The sequence below is a fragment of the Chionomys nivalis genome, chromosome 9 (assembly GCF_950005125.1).
Source record: "Chionomys nivalis chromosome 9, mChiNiv1.1, whole genome shotgun sequence".
NCBI lineage: Eukaryota > Metazoa > Chordata > Mammalia > Rodentia > Cricetidae > Chionomys > Chionomys nivalis.
The window spans coordinates 32,311,954-32,331,115 of record NC_080094.1 but is presented as its reverse complement, the minus strand read 5'-3'; the positions used below and the strand labels follow the sequence as shown (position 1 = coordinate 32,331,115).

General features: G+C 46.0%; 1 protein-coding gene across 3 annotated transcripts in view; it reads right to left on the bottom strand.

Annotated features, from left to right (window-relative positions):
* Rrbp1 (ribosome binding protein 1) overlaps positions 1–14,367 on the bottom strand; it is a 65,415-nt gene extending 51,048 nt beyond the window's left edge. For all 3 annotated transcript variants that reach the window (XM_057780629.1, XM_057780628.1, XM_057780630.1), the window contains exon 1: positions 14,110–14,367. The gene's annotated coding sequence lies outside the window, so the exon portion shown is untranslated. The remainder of the gene's footprint in view (positions 1–14,109) is intronic.
* Between the last annotated feature and the right edge of the window lie 4,795 nt (positions 14,368–19,162).

Below are 19,162 nucleotides of genomic sequence, written 5' to 3'. Positions count from 1 at the left end.
CAAACCCCACCCGACAGTATCCCAAAGTCCGCTCAGGTTGGGTCTCTGTCACTCCCCTCACTTTCCCCCGACAACCTCTTTGCTATCTTTGAAGCACAAGGCTTATCAACATTTAAGTACTATTTCCAAAGAAGCATCAGAACCTCTCATCTAAAAATTTAAGCAATGTTGGTTTTTTTAAAAACAGAGTAACTGAAGAAAATGTAGCAACTAAAAGTAGAATTTTGAAATAACTTATTTCATGTGTTAAAAGTAACTTCCTACTTTAAAGAAACAATGCCATTCATTTTAAAGAGTTGAGACACTAAAAATAGAAATATATTCTATTATAAGCTTTGCTTAATCATCAGCCATTTCGGATTCAATTTCTATGCCTGAGGAAAAAAATAGAGAATTAACAAGCTTTTGTTTCCTTTAAAAAAAAAAAAAAAAGTCTTTGAAAAAAAGACCTAAATCCTCTGGGGGTTTACAAGAAGCTACCAGTTTCCACTTTATTAAAAAAGACAGGCCTATACGGCATGATAAAGGATCTTCAAAATAGACAATTGGTCAAAAGTTTTCTTACTGTAATAGACATTCATCCCCAGAAAGCAGAGGCCAGTTGGCACGGCATCCGACCAAATATCAGTTCTCAGTAGTATTAGCTGTGAAAGGACCACTAAATATTCTATCAGAGTGTTCGATAACCAGCACTCATATGAATAAATCCAAAGAGAAAAATACAGTTATCTGGGACAGAGAAAAATGTCTTGCATGTTGCTGGAGAGATGTTTCTTGGTTCTTCCGTTTTATACTCTTGCAAATGGTCACTAAGGTCCTGCTGTCTGTCTGTTGCTGGCATGGGAAAGTGTGAATGATTCTCACGTCTACTACTTTCCTAAGCAACTCTGCCTAATTCTAGTGATAAGCCTTTAGTTTTTTGTTTTTTTGTTTTGTTTTTTTAACTTTCCTGTATCTGTAAGCATATAAATCAGTGTTCCTTTTTTTCCCAATCTTGACCCATTTTACTTTCTTTAGTTTTTGTGGAGTGGGACCTCTGATACAATGCTAAAGGGAAGGACTGCAGACAGTCTTTCCTCATGTCAAAGGGGACAATATAGATGCCTATATAGTATGCATGGTAAGTTTTATCACATATTTTCTCTGTATCTGTTAAGATAATAATATCATTCTACTCTTGTAACCTGTCAGTATGGCAAATGAACATACACTTAATCTTCAACACTAAAGTTTGCATTCCTAGGACAAACATCACTTTGTCATTACATGTACTGCTGGGTCTGGCTTTCATTCCTAGGTATGAGATGACTGGTGATCTCCTCCTCCTACTATTTCTATGGAACAAGATATTAGCTGACAGCAGCGTGAGTGGATACATACATCCATTTCTTCCTCTCTTCTAAGTTTGAGAATTGGAATATGCATTCTTTACATGCTTGGCAGGGATCCATTTCCTCATGATTACAGGAACATGCAGTTTTCTTTCTTCCCTAAGTTTAGTACTGATAAGTTTGATTTAAATGTATCAGGATTGTCAAAACTTGCAAAAGTTTTGTCATGTTAATCTGTAAAAAACAAGCTATGTATCATAAGTGATGTATCTTTTTCCTCCACTTTCTATTAAATATTTCTTTCTCAAGACAGGGTTTCTCTGTAGCTTTGGACCTTGTCCTGGAACTAGCTTTTGTAGACCAGGCTGGCCTCAAACTCACAGAAATCTGCTGACCTCTGCCTCCGAAGTGCTGGGATTAAAGGTGTGTACCAACCACTGCCTGGCTGTACTGAAATTAAATTTTTTAAGACTGCCCAGCTACATATCCTAGAGTGGCCCAAGATCCTACCTCAGCCTTCAGAGCACTCAGGTCAGAGCAGTATGCCATCATAGCTGACTGTTTTAGATAAGCACCAATGTTATTAATTTTTAAAAAGCTGATTTAACATGAGCTTTTCATAAATGCCACTTGCCTTTTCAGTGTCTGCCATCTGCAGTGAGGTCCCAATCCATATACTTCATGTTGCTTACTTGTTCCCTGTTCATGGTTTTGCCTGAGAGCTGCCAATCGCACCGTCTTTTCTAAGGAGGCCCTGTGGCTTGGCTGCTGCTCCTTGTTTTCTGTCTCCTTTGTTCTTCCTTCCACTACTTCATGATCAAGTTGGGCTAACTATGACTTTTATCAGGTTAAAGAAATTTCTTTTATCCTAGTTAGCATAAACTGCATCAAGATAGATGCTTTGCTCAATAATTTCCTTCTTCCCCTTTTGAATGTGTTTAAAGTTATTAATCTGTCAGAAATGTTTCATCTACACACTATAAATTTAATATGTACCATTTTCTTTATTGCTGTCAAAACATTTTATATTTCCCTACTTTATGACTTATAAACATTAGAGGTACTTTTAAATTTCTAAATACATGATTTTTCTATTTTTTTAATTCATATTTCTAATTTACTTGGAGTGACACTTGGGTTTCGATCAGTATTCTGTCTAACATTAGTGTCCCACCTGTCCTGGACTGTTTTTTGCCCTTGACACAGCCATCTGAATACTATAAAGTGTGTTAGGTGGCTGTGGGATTTTTTTATAGTCACATATAGACCAAATCTTTTATTTACTGTTTTGTCTAAAGCTGTTCATTAGTTATATGATCACTAAAATTTCTCTATTGTGGCTATAAATTAGGCCATTTCCTAAAACTTCTGACCATTTTACTTTATATATTGAGATTATGTTAACTCAGAAAGTTAAAATGGGGCCAGAGAAATGGCTCAGCATGTAAAGTATTTGTTGTGCAAACCTGACTGGTACCTAAGTTTGATTCCTAGAACCCACAGCAGGAGGAGAGAACTGACTCCCACAAGTTGTCCTCTGACCGTGTACATACACACACACACACAATTTTTTAAGCTAAAAATGCTTAAATTGTTTAATTCACCTCCCTCTACAATGCTTTCACACTTGATCTCAGCCAAACGCTGCTAAGCAATCACGATGTGCTTTTTTTCTGCCTTAAAGTCTATTCTCAAATACTGACACAACATCAGTTTTCTTTCCGCTCTTTGTGTAACACCCCTGGCTGTCCTTGAACTTGCTCAGTAAACCAGGTTGGCCTTGAACTCACAGAAACTCTTCTTCCCAAGTGCTGGGACCAAAGGTGTGCACCACCACTGCCCACCTCTTTCTGCTTTTAAGATGAGAGCTTTTCCATATAGCCCAGGCTGCCCTAGACCAGCATACAGCACCAGCACATGTAAACTGGCTTTCTCCATCCATTCTACCTATGACAGTGCAACAGCTGTATTTTTTAAGAATGCAGCATGAGCAGTGTCTTTGGCTTTTACTGGAGTATTTAGGTAATTGGCATTTAATATGAATGCTAATGCACTGGGTTTAAACCTGTGTTTTCTCTAACATTAGTCTCCCATCTGTCCTGGGCTGCTTTTTGTCTTTATCCTTCTTGATTACTTTTGAATGTTTTGTTTCCCCTTCTAGTATTACAGAACTAACCCACTCTTTAATTCTTTAGCAGTAACCTTTGGCGGGGTGGGGGGGGGGGATCAATACTCAGTGATCATAAAAGTTAAACAAAAATTTTATTCTGTCCCACTAATTCCTCCACTCTCCCTAGATATTGTTTTTATGCGTTTGCTCTTACAGTTTTTCAGTCTCATCAACATATGGCATTATTAAAAATTATCCAAATATTAAGCACCTTCTTCACTTTTCACTCTTTTCCTCCTGGCCTTACTTTCCTTTCAGGAACACCCTAGAGTTTCCTGATGATCTGCTACTAACAGTTTGCTTCTGCCTTAAAATAGTCCTTCCCCCAACCCCACAGGGGCTGGAGAGATGGCTCAGTGGTTAAGAGCACTGGCTGCTCTTCCAGAGGAACTGGGTTCAATTCCCAGCACCCAGATAGCAGCTCAATAAAGTCTGTAACTGTAATTTGAGGGGATCCAACACCCTACCATCACACAGACATAAATGTAGGCAAAATACCAATCCACATAAAAATAAAATAAAATATATAAAACAGTTTCTCCCACTGCTGAATTCTTCTCTAGTTACATCATGAATTATCTCCATGTAGATTTACTTTTATTCTGTTTGTGTTGTTGGGATCTTTAAAAAGATGGGTATCTCAGGTATCTCACCCATTATGTAAGATTATCAGCTACTATCTCTTTGAACACTGGTTCTTTCTCCCCCCTCTGGAACTGTAACTTGACACACGTCTCAGTTTGTTCCCCTTGGTTCTCCATTGCTCCCACAAAGCACCTGTCTGTGGTTCTTCATAGTGAATTCTGCATACTTTCTTCTGCTCTGCCTTACCCTCCAGTTCTGATCAGTCCCGTCTAACCTGCTACTGGACCCACCTGTTGTGTTTTTGTTACAATTATTGGACTATTTGTCCAAGCTGTACTTAGTCCCTTTCAAATGTGCTAGGTCACTGTATAGTTTCTATCACTTGTAGATATTTTAAACCCTTTCTATTACTTTCAGCTCAGCAGGCGATGGTGTTTAAACCGGGTCAACAACTCTACCTCATGCTCACAGAGCTGTTCCTACTTGTCTTCATCCACAGCACTTTGCAAACTTTGTGTTTATTCCTTGTGTTTCATAACCATCCACTGTCCATGTTCCTGTTATAATCATGCCTTGGGGATTCTCCAAGTCCAGGAAATGGGTGCAGTCCTTCAAATAGTCAAAGACTAGCCCAGGAGCACTGTTCAGTCACCTCAAGTACAGAATCTTAAACTTCCTAGCATGTCCTATGACCTTCATGAGGGACAACTTGTGACGCCCACATTCAGGCTGTGTCCCCCTACCCTAGTAGTTCTACAGTAGGAAAAATGTTCTGGTTTTTTTTTTGTTTGTTTTGGTTTCTTTTCCAAGGAACTGAGTCTGGAATCCAAGGCCTCCTCAATGCTAAGTAGGAACCAACCATTAAACTACACTCCAGCCACAGAAGGGTTTAATGCCCCTGTCTTCCCCTGGAGGTTCCACTGTCCTCCCTGGAGGTTCCACTGCCCTCCCTGGAGGTTCCATTGCCCTCAGTGATACCAGCTCTTAAAGGATCACTTTTTAGCATGTTGCCCACACTGACCTCTACCCTTTGACCCTGGAAATACTACAGTTTGTTCAGTTTGCTAAAAGCTCTACGGGGCTGTTTTGACTTCCTTGGAATCTTCTGAGCTATCCTATGCTTTTCAAAAGGCATTTTTACATCTTTTTAGAGTGTATCCAAATCAGAAGACTGATCAAGACAACCTCTATTGCCAAAACCAGTGCCCCTGCCGTGATATCTGCCACTGCTGCCACTCTCAGCTAAGCCAAATCACAGCTCACTGCATCTTAGATTTAAAGAAGAAAGACTACTGCTACATGACAAGAAGGCCGGCTGGGCCAGGGAAAGCACATCCTAGTCCACAGCTTTACTTCTGGAGGGTTCAATAACCCCCGGACAGTCACTGGACTTACCACCATGTAAGCATGGCTAACCTCATCTTCTTACCAGAAATGTGGGTTCAGTTAGAGTGATTTATGTAGGACAATCAGATAACTTTTATTACCGTATATTGTTACAATTCTTAAACTTCATTTGTTTTTCTTCTTAATTTCACAGTGCCTACCTAATTTGTAAATTCAAGATTATCGTAAGTATTTAAAGGCAAAACAAAGTATATATTGAGGGTTTGGCTATTTGCAGTTTTAGGCATCTAATGGGGATCTAGGGAAGTATCCCCCACAGATAGGGGAGCACTGTATTCCACAGCAGGTTAGGAGGTAGGAGTAGAAAATCCTGGAGGGATATCTAACTAGAAATGTCTATAACTTCATTTTTATAAAATCCACAGGTAGAAGGCTCATCCAGGAAGGACTGCTCAGCTTCTACCTTCACTGCCCACTGCTTTCCCGCTTGGCTTTGCTGCGAAGAACGTCAGTGGTCTGGTCCTCACTCCACAGCCCGCCCTGATCAACAAATCCTACTAGCCCGACAGTCCCACCCCCAATAACACAGACCTTCTTCTAGCATGTGGGAATTAACTCTTTTTATTATCAATGTGATTCAAACTTCACTTTAGCTTTTTTTTTAAGTCAGCCATTTTATAATACACCCCAAGCTCTCAAATACTGCGGTGAGAGTATAAATTACTACAAGCACTTTGAAAGAAAAGCCTGGCACTTTTCTCTATAGCTGAGCATATGCCTCTTTATAGCCTACAATTCCAGATTTAGATAGCAGACCCAATAGAAATATGTGCGCATGCTAACCAAAAGTCAGGGCGAGACCAATTATGCCAGGGTTATTTATCCACAACAGCTCCTCCCTGGAAGCTAGCCAGATACTGTGTTACAGTCACACACTGGAAGATACAAGAGCAAATAAGCGGACCACAGCTATCTCAACCACATGGATGAATCTTACATACACACCAAGGGAAAGACAAATGAGCATATGTCACGTGATCCACTTCCATTATGTTCAGACACCAGCAAAGAGATTGTGATGTTATGAACAGGAAAGCAGGTATCCTTGAAGAAGGCAATAAAGGGACACAGGAATACAAAAAGAAAGAGTTAAACAAGGGTGTGCAGTTTAAATAAGTGTATTTTACCAGGACTCAAGTACACACACATTCATTTCAGTAAAGAATTAAAAATATGCACAACTTGCATCCTGAAGAAAGGGGGCACCCTTTAAGGACTGTCATACAGTGTACCCTCACCTTCCAGCTCTAACAAGCATATAGGACATCGCTCTCTCCAGAGAGAAATTAATGGGACCTTAGTCAAGGAGGGTGTCCCCTTCCCAAAGTGGCCAGGGCTTCTCATTAGCATTGTTAATATTCTGTTCTCTTCCTGTCTTTAAAAATGGAAATAGTAGCCAGGTGGTGGTGGTACATGCCTTTAATCCCAGTACTCAGGAGGCAGAGGCAGGCAGATCTCTGTGAGTTCGAGGCCAACCTGGTCTACAAGAGCTAGTTCCAGGACAGGCTCCAAAGCTATAGAGAAACCTTGTCTTGGGGGAGAAAAAAGGAAATAGTACAAAAGGTAGCCCTGGATCATCCAACTTACCTGGGAAGTGACTTATAATGATGAGGAGTAGCTGGGCTTCAAAGGCACACATCTTTGAGAAGTCCCTCGGCACGCCACTAATAAGACTTTTCATTAAAGGTTTTTTGTTTGTTTGTTTTTTAAATATTTATTTATTTATTATGTATACAATATTCTGTCTGTGTGCATGTATGCAGGTCAGAAGAGGGCACCAGACCTCCTTACAGATGGTTGTGAGCCACCATGTGGTTGCTGGGAATTGAACTCAGGACCTTTGGAAGAGCAAGCAGTGCTCTTAACCGCTGAGCCATCTCTCCAGCCCCCTTCATTAAAGGTTTTAATAATTCATTTATTCTTCGTCTCCTTCCTTTTCTCAATCACTGTGATTACTATGAAGTGACTTTCTAACTACAAACGAATATTAACTACAGGAAATAACATAGCCAACAGAAATAAAGCTATGTCTAATTCCTATCCAGGAACAGTCTTCATGGAAAACAAGGTTGGCTTTAACACAGATGAACTGTATTATATGAGAAGTTCTAGAAAACATACTGCCTGGGTATGGACAAGGGTCTTTTGCCCTTCTACATAAGATAACTCATTCCCATGTTCTCACTCACCACAGAGGACAGGAACTCCAGGACACACTTGCCATTTCTTTGCCTACAGTAGAAAAGTGGAAGAGAAAGAAGGGTCTGGACTCTGATCTTACCGAGCAGGCCACCTTGCCTCAGCAAGTTTCCTTCACCTCAGCTAGCTTCCATGAAAAGTTCCTCAGAGGAGACACTGCCATGTGGGAAGCCAAAACCTCCTCTCACTTCTTAGCCTGACAAAAAGTCTGACCAAGAGAAAGGAAAACGCCACGCCAACCAACTACAAGATAGTAATTCTCCCCACTGCCACTATGGCACACTTTTATTCTCCAAGCACAAAATTCAACTCATTTTAGAAAAAGCCACCACACTGTTTGAACCAAAAATAACATTTGGTTTCCTAGACAGACTAGCTCCTCTGCAGGCCTGATCCAGGACCTTCTGTACCATGGGAAACGTGGGTGACCCCTGCTAATACTCCTCCTGGGACCAGAGCAGCAGTGAAGACACAAGCTCAGTCCAGAATTGTGAAACTGTCCTGCAGAACCAGGAGCCCAGGACAGAGCCAGCATCTAAGCCCACGCCCCTGCCCCAAGGCTCCTTTACACCTCTGGCTCCACAGGCAGCAAAGGGCTAACTGACGAAGTGTGACAGTACCATTCAACATTCTTGTCAATTTCTCAACTGGAGCTGGGCTGGAGGGAATCCAAAACTCACTCCCATTGGCTCTGGGATGTTTTGTGTTTCTATTTTATGCTCCAGCAATTCAGACTACTTTAAGTTAAATCATTATGGTCTTGCACTAGAAAAGCCTCTTCATTAGCCTAGTGAGCATGGACATCTGCTAGGTGTCATCACTGTTCTAGACCTAGGAAAAGGAATCAGATAATAACCATGTGTTGACACAGTTCGTCCTCCAGTGGAGACAATGACAGGCAGGTCAAACATAGGACATATCAAGTGGCAGGAATGAGGAGAAAGCTATACACAGGTTGGACAGGATGGGAGGGTGTCTGTCACTTTAAATAAGATGATCAACAGATGTGAGGAAGGTGGAGGAGCAACCGTGTAATCTATCTGGGAAAAGCTCCCCCAGGTAGAAGGACACATGCCAAGCCCTACCGCAGACACAAGCCTGAGGACTAAAGAAGTGGGAAGGAAAGAGACAGGATTAAGGCCCAAGATAACTGGAGCCCAGGAGACCACAGGCAAGACAGACCAAGGAGCAGACAGAGCGGTGATGCCATCAACTGTAGCAACCATCTAGAGGGCAGGAGTGAAGTTACAGCTGGGAAACCACTTCAAAGACTAAATAAAACAGGCTAGAGGTGAAAGTGACCCAAGGACGGCGGAACCAGCAGAGTTGGTGAGAAGGGCCGAACTGGGGCTCCACTTAGAAAGCAGAGCTGATAGGATTTGCAAGGAGAGAGAACAAGGATCAGAGATAAACCAAGGATCATGGCCTGAGAGACGGAACCTCCTGGTCAGCTCTCATTTTACAGGGAAGGTACACTGAAGCCCAAGGAAAAGCAGTTGTGCTCCCTGTTCCTGGGATTAGACCCCACCCAGCCCACAGGCCCTCAAGGACTTGCCACACACGTCAGGGCAGAGCTGCGCAGAAGGCTCACAAATGGCAAGCAAGAAGCAAACCAAATTCTCACTTTTCTTGTAAAAACTTTAAAAACCTAAAATTTAATGAAAAAAAAACCTTTATTTTCAAAAGGTTGGTTTTGTTGTTTAGTAACAAGGGGCTGGCCAAACAGATGTCACTTTTGTTCCAAGAAATAAATGCACACAGGACACTCACTGGCTTGGAGTCTGGAGACACTAACAAAGGCCTTGTCAGCTCCCAGCCTGTCCAGGCTTAAGGCACAGAATTAAAGATTTGAATTCAAGAGGGTTGTTTAATCCAACTTCTGAGTCAGGTGATGCTCCTTGTCACTATAAATAAAGCTGATCAATTCCGGAACCATCTCAGTGGACCCTCTCACTGACCAGCCAGAAAATAACGACTTGCCCATCACTGGAGGTTTCTTTTGAACTTGTCAATCTACTGAGCATTGACATGAGTACAACCAAGAATTTAAAAAGTCTTCCCAAGTCCCAAAGAGCTTGCAAAGTCATACAGAGTATAATAGGCGCTGCAAGCAGTCTCTGTAGTGCTCAGGAAATAACTTCTATCAGCCAGAGAGAATGCAAGAGTGCTGGGGACCAGTCAAAACAACCAGGAAACACATCATTTATATAGCACCCTTTATAAAGTTGCTGTTCATTTCGAAAAGTTGAGAGATATGTATTACTAAAATTTAAAAGAAAAGCAGAAGGTGAGTCTGGTTTTAAACTTGGGTGTGTGCCTGCCTGTTTCAGGAGACTCATTCAGAATTCGCCTGCCTAAGAAAACAATCTCCTAGGAAGTCCCCAAGTTAATATTCTATAACGCTAAGCAGACTCCATCACCCAGGCTTTCTCACTTAGAATTAAATATTTACTTTCCTTGCAAGCTGCATACTTTCCATCTAATGCCTACTTATTTTTTCTGCATTTGGTACATTTGGCCATCTTCATGCTATTAGTTTTAGGTAAAAGTGCCTGTCCCTCCCTGCCCTATCCACTCCCTTCCCTCATAGAATTGAGAATGGGCATCTTTCTTTAAGATTTATTTTTATTTTATACATGATTGCCTGCATGTATGTATGTGAATCATGTACATGTCTGGTATCTATAGAGACTAGAAGTAGACGTCAGATCCCCTGGAGCTGGAGAAACGAGCAGTTATGATCCACAATGTTGGTGCTGTTAGGAACATCAAAAGCTCTCAACTCTCCAGCCCCCAAGACTAATGTTTCCCAAAGGTCACAATTTACTGAGCTGGGTGTGCAAACTGCTATCAGTCGTCTGTTCTGACAGACAAACGGAACATTTCACCTGGTTCAACATTATGTTTTCATGTGATCAGGAGGAACAGGGACTTGAACCTTTAGAAAACAGCTACCTTGGCCTTGGTCAAACTTGCCAAGACGATGGGAATGATGTAACTCTATAAGCAACTACTCAGCACTTGCAAATTGACTAAGAAATGTAATGTTAAAATGTTACTGCCCCTTAACTTACATCCTTTAAACTTACACAGCTGCAAGTGGCTCCAGCCATACATGATGGTACGGACAATGCTGTTGTGGACAACAGCTTCATCACACAAATTCATGTGTCATGCATTTGTATGTACAGAGTTTGAAAGCCCAGAGCAAAGACTCTTCATAAAGGAATGAAATGCCAAGTGCCTTCCTGGACTGCCAAAAATTTTCACTGTCTCTACACCTTGCCACTGAAACTCATTTTACTCTTCTAGTTGTTCTGTATCCTCTCTTGGGTAATTACTGTCCCAGCAGGATAGAATTATGTGGTCCTGTTCAAAAAGCAGAAATGATGTCACTTAGCAGCTGGCAACAGGAACAGGTCCCAAAGCCTTCTTATCCTCTGGGCTTCCAGGTTCTCATCTACTGAATGGGTGACACCCACACCTACCCTAAACATGGGTCTATTATGATGCCTACAACCACAGCAGTGTGGTATCTGATTCTGAATTGCAAGCCTTTTAAAGTTGGATTCAGATACTTTAAACCATGAGATGGTAGTCTCTCTCATCGATATGAACTATGGACACCCTGGGCTTCAAAATTCTAAGAGCCCCGATCTTGGCCTCTTCCAGGAGCCAGACAGCCCATGTTTATACTACTCAGTGGAAAGGGGCTTACAAGGCCTTCACCACTGCAGACGTGGGATGTATAAAGGAACAACCTGGGATGTATAAATGTCCCACAAGGGACATTTCCCCTTCTGGAAAAAAGATTTGGGCAAGCACTGTTGGCTCGATCTGTCTGTCATGTGTCTATTAGTTAAAGCCCTCGTGATAAAGGCACAAGCAAGGATCTGGGCTCCTGTGCTTTTAAAAGGTATCCCTGCTAAACAATAATCCAATATTCCAATTAAATCATTTGCATGCAACCATTTAAACCGAGTTTGGTGCTCTATAATTATTGTAGCATGTAGAGTTAAGGCTCATTTCAGCAAAGAGCTTAATTGCTCAAATGTGACTCGATTCAGGATGTATTTAAAACTCTCCCATCAAGCCGGGTGTTGGGGTGCACACCTGTAATCTCTGCACTTAAGAGGTAGAGGCAAGAGGACCAGGAGTTCAAGGTCAGTCTAAGCTGACATGGCAATCGGGACTAAGACTCCGTTCTGAAAACTGTAAGAAAGGAAGGAAGGAGAGGAGGAAGGAGGGAGGAGGGAAGGATGAGAGGAAGAGGAGGAAAGAGAAGAAAAGGAGAGGACAGGCAAGGGGAAGAAAGAAAAATGTTTCCTATCAACAACAACAACAAACCCATATATTATAATATCATTCTAACTCCTTAGACACGGTAGAGGGTCAGAGTTCAAGTCCTATACATGAAATCCAAGAGTTCTAACATGCCACGACTTCACACAAACTTGCTGATTCCAAACCTCAAGCTCCTTTTTTGCCTTCATCCCCCAATCTTGGCCTTCTCCAGGACTCAACGAGCCCAGGAGCCCGACAATCCAAGCTTGCCTTGGTCTCTAAGTGGAAAACTGACTGAGAGGTCTGCCCTGACCTCTCCTGCACTCAAACAGAAGGGAAGTGGCATCTCAGGCCCTCAGAACAGGAAGCTGCTTCTCAAGAGAAACAGGCTGGCAGACCATAGTGGGCTGACCTTGCAAAGTTCACTAACACATTAAGACAGCTCTCAGGCAGGCAGCATGGATCACAGAAATTTCTCTGGGTGCAGGAAGTTAAGACAAGCAAGAACAGTTGGGGAAAGGTAAGAAGTGGTGTGACCGGTGAGGGCATACTCGATTGTAAAAGGCCGTGTCCAGTGTATGGACTTTGGCCTACAACGTGAGACTGTACGCAAGATTCCACTCAGGACCTCCCACCCCCACCAGAAGACCAACTTAGCAAATAGAGATGTGGGAGGTTCCAGGATCCTCCAAAGTTTCATTTCCTTGGTGTTTCCCAGTCCTGACCTCTGACCTCAGGAGTTATTACCAAACTGCTCTCTGTTTAGCACAAGGTCCCACACTTCCTGCCCAGTTCCCCAACCCCAGGGATGAGTAGGTGGTACTATCTTCAGGCTAGAGATAAGGAAACCCAGGTTCAGAGGTTAGGAGACATGAGCCTCAGGTGGTTAAGGGGGTGGAATCCAGGTGTGTGACTTCAGCAGCCCTGCGTGGTCCACAGAGTGAGCCAGGCAGCACCTTGTCTCCCACGTCCCTCAACACACATCCCACAAGAACAGTCAATACCAGCTGGCTACTCCCTAGGTCTCAGTTTGAGGGACAAGCAGGAACCTTGTTTATTCAGACGGGGAAATGGGAAACGTTTGAGCGAAAACACTTGGTTAACTACCGTCCACGAAGAGTGACACCAACAGAACTCCAGCTGGTGGCTTACAGTACGGGTAGGAGACGCTATAGCATCCCATACCGCTGGAAGCGCGGGCCGGCTGGCCTCTCTGCCCCGGGCACAGCCGGGAAGCCTGGCGGGCCGGGACAGACGGCGGGCCCAGTGCCAGCGCGCTTGGCCGGCCTGGCCGGAGGTGTCTGCTTCCGCTCGGGCCTGGCACCACGGGTCCATTCATCGTGGCCGCGGGAGGGAGAGGCCAGGCAGGACCCCGGGTGGCCCCAACTCCGGCGGGGTCCGGCACCCTCGCGCCGGGCTGCGCGCGGCCCCGCCGGGAAACGGTGCTACGGCCCCGCCGCCAGGGGGAGCAGGGAACCTCATTCCGCACTCCGGGAAGTTGCTAAGGCCAGTCCCGGACTGCACCCGAGGCGAACCCCATGGCCCCCGCCCGCCCCGTCGGGGCCGCCGACGTGTCCGGTGGCCGCGGCCCGCAGCGCTGGGCTCTGGGCCCCACGTCGCCCATCGGGTCTCAGCCCTCGTCCCAGGCCGGCCCACCGCCTTCCGCCCCCCCCAACCCCCTCCGGCCCGGACTCCGGCCCGGCAACGTCATCCGGTGGCTTCCCGAAACTTAACCCCTTCCTCCGCCAGCTGTGCGCCGCCCCGCCCCGCCGCCAACTTTCTTAGCCCAACTTCGCAGCGCGCGGGCCGGCCCGACGGCCGGGCCAGGAGGGAGGGGTCGCCACGTCGCGCCGCGGGGCCACCGCAGCTCCCAGCCGGCCGACCGGCCAGGGGGTCTAACCCGAGGGGCGCGCTCGGCCGACGCCCCTGCACGGGCTCGGCCTGGCACACGCAGCTCCGTCCCACCCGAGGGGCCGCGGCCACCGCCAGGGCGGGCGGGCCGGCGCCGCCGGGGGAGGGGCCGCCAAGGAGACGTGTCACTCGCGGCGCGGCGCGACCGGCCCGGCGCACCGACGGCCTGGCCCGCGCGCCTCCACCGCCGCCGCGGCTGCAGGGCCCGGCCAAGTTTCTTACCTGCAGCGGGAGACGCGAGAGGGAGAGCGAGAGGGCAAGAGCAGCCGCCGCCGCCGCCGCGGAACCGCGAGAGAGGAGCCGGCCGAGCCTCCGCCGAGAAGCCACCCCTGAGCAGCTGCACACACCGCGACCCCGGCGCCGTCCGCCCCGTCCGCCGTCCGCTCCGGCCGCTCGCTGGCTGCGTGCGCGCGTGTGGAGTCGTGGCACTTTCTGCCTCGGAGCTGGCGAACGGCCCCCTCCGCCGGGATCGCCGCCTCCTGCCTTCCCCACCCGGACCAGCCATTCATCGAGCCGCCTCTTCCCATTGGTCCACTAGCCGCCACTCTAACGGCAGCTGTCCAATCGAGTCGCGGACTGCCGCTCAGCGGCGGCGGCCATTGGGTAAAAGGGAGGGTCTACGTCTCAGCCAATGGGAGAGGGGAGGAGCTGCGGGGAGCCGCGGGGGGCGGGGCCGAAGAGGGGCGGAGCCGCGCAGCGCAGCTCTCTGCTCTGCGCGGGGGCGGGTCTCTAACGCCCCGCCCATCTAGGGAGGTCGCCTGTCGGCCCCGCCCACTCTGGGCCGCTGCTCTCCACGCCACCGCTTTTTCCGAGTCGGCTCCGCCTAGGCAGATGGATTGTGGTTCGAATCCCTGTGGCCGCGGGCTGCTCTTCCCCACACGGCCAGGCTGAGGTGGCGATGGGTGTAACCCAGAGGATTGCACAACCCGTGAACAACAGGGCAAGTGCTTTATTTAAACCCAAGTAACTTCACACAAAGCACCAGCCCCTGGGTCTAAAGACAAGTTATACAGGGGTGAGAGCAGGGAGAATAGGGCTTTATCCACAAACATTCCTCTCCAGATGGTATTTTCTTGAATGAATGAATGAATGAATGAATGAATGAATGAATGAATGAATGAAAGAACTGAGGTGGAAGATCCAGAAAGAACAAAGGAAATTGAGGTGGGCTGTGTGTCATTTTGTTAGGGAAGGCCACTCCCTAGACTTTATGAGATACCGTCCTTGTACAAATCACAAAACAGAGTTACATCCATTCTGTGACATTTGATTCCAAGTGATGGGGACCATGAGGTTCTGTCTCAAGAAAATCTTCTGGCAATTCAGGAAATTGATCCAGTGGTATTCCAAATATTAGCTCCAACACATTCACTCTTAAAAACTAAAAAAAAAATACAAACCCAAAACCTATTCAGAGGAGGGATGTACACACCACCATGTACCAACTCAACAGAGTTGGTTCTCCCTGTCTGCGATGGATTCCGGGGGTCAAACTCAGGTAGTCAGACTTGCATGGCAAACACTCTTACCCTGAGCCGTCTCACCAGCCCAATACACGCTCTTCAAAACCAAGTTGAAGTGAAATAATTTTGCATTGTGGTGCTTTTTTATTTTGTCAGAGTCTTATTATATGGCTGTCCGCTTGTTATGTATAACAGGCTGGCGTTGAACTCGCAGAGATCCACCTGCTCTTGCCTCTTGAGTGCTGGGTTTAAGGGCATGAATCCCCCATGCCAGCTTAAGTTTAGGTTATAGACATTTTAACAGTATTTCTTAAAATTATGCCTCTGAGCCTGCGCCAGAGGCAGCCTCTTTGAAATGAAGTTCGTGTGTGTCTCTCTCTGTCGCGCGTGTGTGTTGGGGGGCGGGGGGACAGCCAGAGTCTGATACCAGGCATCTTCATCTATTGTTTGGGACCTCATTCTTGGAGACAGGTTCTGTGTCTGACCCTGAGCTCGCTGCTCTGGCTAGACTGGCCGAAGAGGAAGTCCTGGGGATCTGCTTGTCTCCATCTCTACAGTGCTGGGATTATAGGTGGCGCCTGGATTGTTCTCATTCATGCTGGGAGCTGAACTCAAGGCCCTCATGCTTTCACAGCAAGCCTTCGCCCACTGAGTCTCTCCAGCCTCTAAAGTGTTTTCTAATTTGTTTGTTTGTTTGTCTTGTTTCTCTAGACAGGGTTTCTCTGTGTAATAAGTGTGGTTGTCCTAGAACTCACTCTGTAGATCAGGCTGACCTTGTACGCAGAGATCTATCTGCCTGCCTCTGCCTCCCGAGTGCTGGGATTAAAGGCATGCACCACCACCGCCCACTCCTAAAATGTCGTTTTCTAAGAGACCCAAAGGATGATGACTCTATGGCCATAGAATCCCTGCCTCAGTTTCTCCACAAGCACTGTGATTCGTCATTGCTCCTGTACATGCTGTTGGTAGAAAGTAAAGCTTTAGGGAGAGAAGACACAGGGGTTAGGTTGAAACTAAACCATTCATTTCTAGTTTTAATCTCAGCAGTTTCTTCACAAATTGATTAATTGGCAGGAATTAACATAGATTACCTTTCCACACTCAGTCATTTTCCAGGACTGAGACTCACTCGATATAAAATGCAAGGATTCCCGTTCCTAGCCAGCTGTTGGCCTAGGTATTTACCTCTCGGAGAATAAATGGACTTTAAGACAGTCACTCTTCTGGGGGTAAGTAAGCACATTCATCCATGCGTCCATTCACTACTGTTTGTTAGTGCCTGGGGAGACGGAAGGCTGAACACACCTCCCAAAGCCATACACAGATCCACCATGGGCCCAAAGACTTGTCCATAGCAGGGTTGCCCTTTATCCTCTTTACTGTTTGTCTTTAAACTGTCCCAGAAGCAGATCCCAGCAGGAGGAATTGGTCCAAATCTAGTAGTCCTTCAACATCTGGCAGAGATTAGTTCCAGGACCCCCTCTACCAGGTTGCAGCATCTGGGGATGGGCGAGTCTGATAGAAAGTGAATTGCATATAGCCTCTGCACATCTTCCCAAATGCTTCAAATCCTCTCTGCATGACGTACTGACTGCCACACAAGGCTGTGTAAATAGTTGTGATACCGTATTGTTTCGAGAGTCATGACAAGGGGGAAAAGTCTGCACGTGCTCAATACAGACAAGTGCTTTCCAAATGTTTCTGATCGGTTGGTTAAATCTGTAGATATAGAGCTGGGGGTTGAAGGGCTGATGGAAATTCATTTGGGAGATGAGCTGGGAAACAGTGGTGGAGAACTGAGGAGGGAAAGAACCAACAGAGAAAGCACGGTATCAAGCAAGCAGCTGCTGGGGGGTGGAAAGAGCCAAGGCTTGTGTCACGGGGGATGCAGATAAGCCCTGTAGAAGACACACCCCGAGATCCTCCCCAAGAGGAATGAAGACATGGCTACCCATTACCCATTCTGAGTACTTGTTGGCTAGAAGGTTCCTCAGCAGGGGGAGAATTTCACTCCCCCCACACCTCTATCAGTAGAGAAAGCATAGAAGCAAGAAGCCCTTAGCGGACTTGTGAGTACCAGAGGGTGTGACAGGGGCTGCTATTATACTTTCTACATGGGAACCTGCACCTGACGCAGGGCCCCACAGAGGAGGGACTGGCAAATATAGGTTCTGTAAATATTATCCATTGGGCAATAGGATCACAGAGTACCCAGGAGTAAGGAGTGGTTACAAAAAGGGCTCCCTATCTGTTCCTTTCCCTATTTCAATATTTGGTTCAATCTCTCACAATATTCATTTCAGGACGAATTGTGTGGCATGGTGTAAGCTATGCCTTCCTTCTGCCCCGCCCCTTCCTCCTCTGTCACCCTCTAGCTGTGCAATGCAGACTCCAATCTGTTGCTCCCTTTTGCCAGGCCTCTTGAGCTCTTCCAAGAAGTAGCTGGAGAAACAAGTCACCTCCAGAATCCATGAATACGAGATGCCTTTGAGGGAATGAGAGGCGCTCTGAGGCTAAGGACTTCCAAGATGGGCCTCAGTCAGCTAAATCACACATTCCCCAGCCTTATGAGGACAATCCTATGTCGCTGTCCAGCCTCTGGGTGCCATCTGCTCAGTGACAGACTCCAGGCTGAAGCCTAAGAAACCAGTTTCTGCCATCCACAGATGACCATCCACAATGTAGTATTCAGGTGTGGTTAGGAGATTTCAATACAGTTTTATCAGAGAGACCTGGAATAGTCCAGGCAGGGAGTTAACCCAGACACAGCAGAGGCGAGCAGAAGTTTGAAGGAAGTGTGGAAGGTACCCAGGTCAAAAGGTTTGCATCTGGCAAAGAACAACATGGGCAAAGGCTAGGTGGTGATGGTTACATGGCTGGAGCAAAATTCATCAAATGGTGCACTCTCCAAAAGGCTAAAACTTGGTCTGCAAGCAAATATACTTGAGTCAACCAGACTCCAAAAAAGGGACACCTTAGGTTTCAGTTGCATCTTTAAAGCAAATGAAGCATTCTTATTAGGAAGAATTAAACACATAAGATTAATTACCAAGCACGGTCTATGAGTTCATGACAATGCTTTGATTTCAATTACTAAATTGTGGGTATTATTTTAAAAGAGTAGGCAGAAAAATAAAGGTATAGTACAGTTTTCAAGGTGGCTTTGCTTTGTCAACTATAGAAGGATGCTAAATGAAATGAAATTTCACACACTCACACACACACACACACACACTCAAGACACGTAGTACTGGAGAGATGGCTCACAGGTTAAGAGCACTGGTGCTCTTGCAGAGGACCTGAGTTCGGTTCCCAGCACCTACAGGTGGTTCACAACCATCTCTAATTCTAATCTCAGGGGACCCAGCACCCTCTCCTGACCTCTGCAGGCACCAGGCATACACACGGTGCACAGTTGCATACACACTGGGTAAAACACTCATATGCAGAGAATAAAATAAATAAGTCTGGTGGGGTTTTTTTATTCAAGAAAGGTCAGAATAAAATATACAGTATTTTTATGGCTTATCACAAGCCAGACATTGTTTTAATACCCTACAAATGTGTAAAACTATCTAACCTTCAGAATGGCTCCCTAAGGGACGTTCTGTATCTATCTCCATTTTAAAGATGAGAAGACTGAGGTTTTGAGAGGTAATGCGAGTCACCTGCCCATTGTCCCCAAGGCTAGTCAGAGGAGGAGTGACTGGCTGCAGGGCCCATACATATAAAGACTGCATTTTGGAATGTGTCTTGTGTCTCTGGGAAAAACAGAGGTGGTCAGAGTTAACCTCCTGGTGGTGGGGAACTCA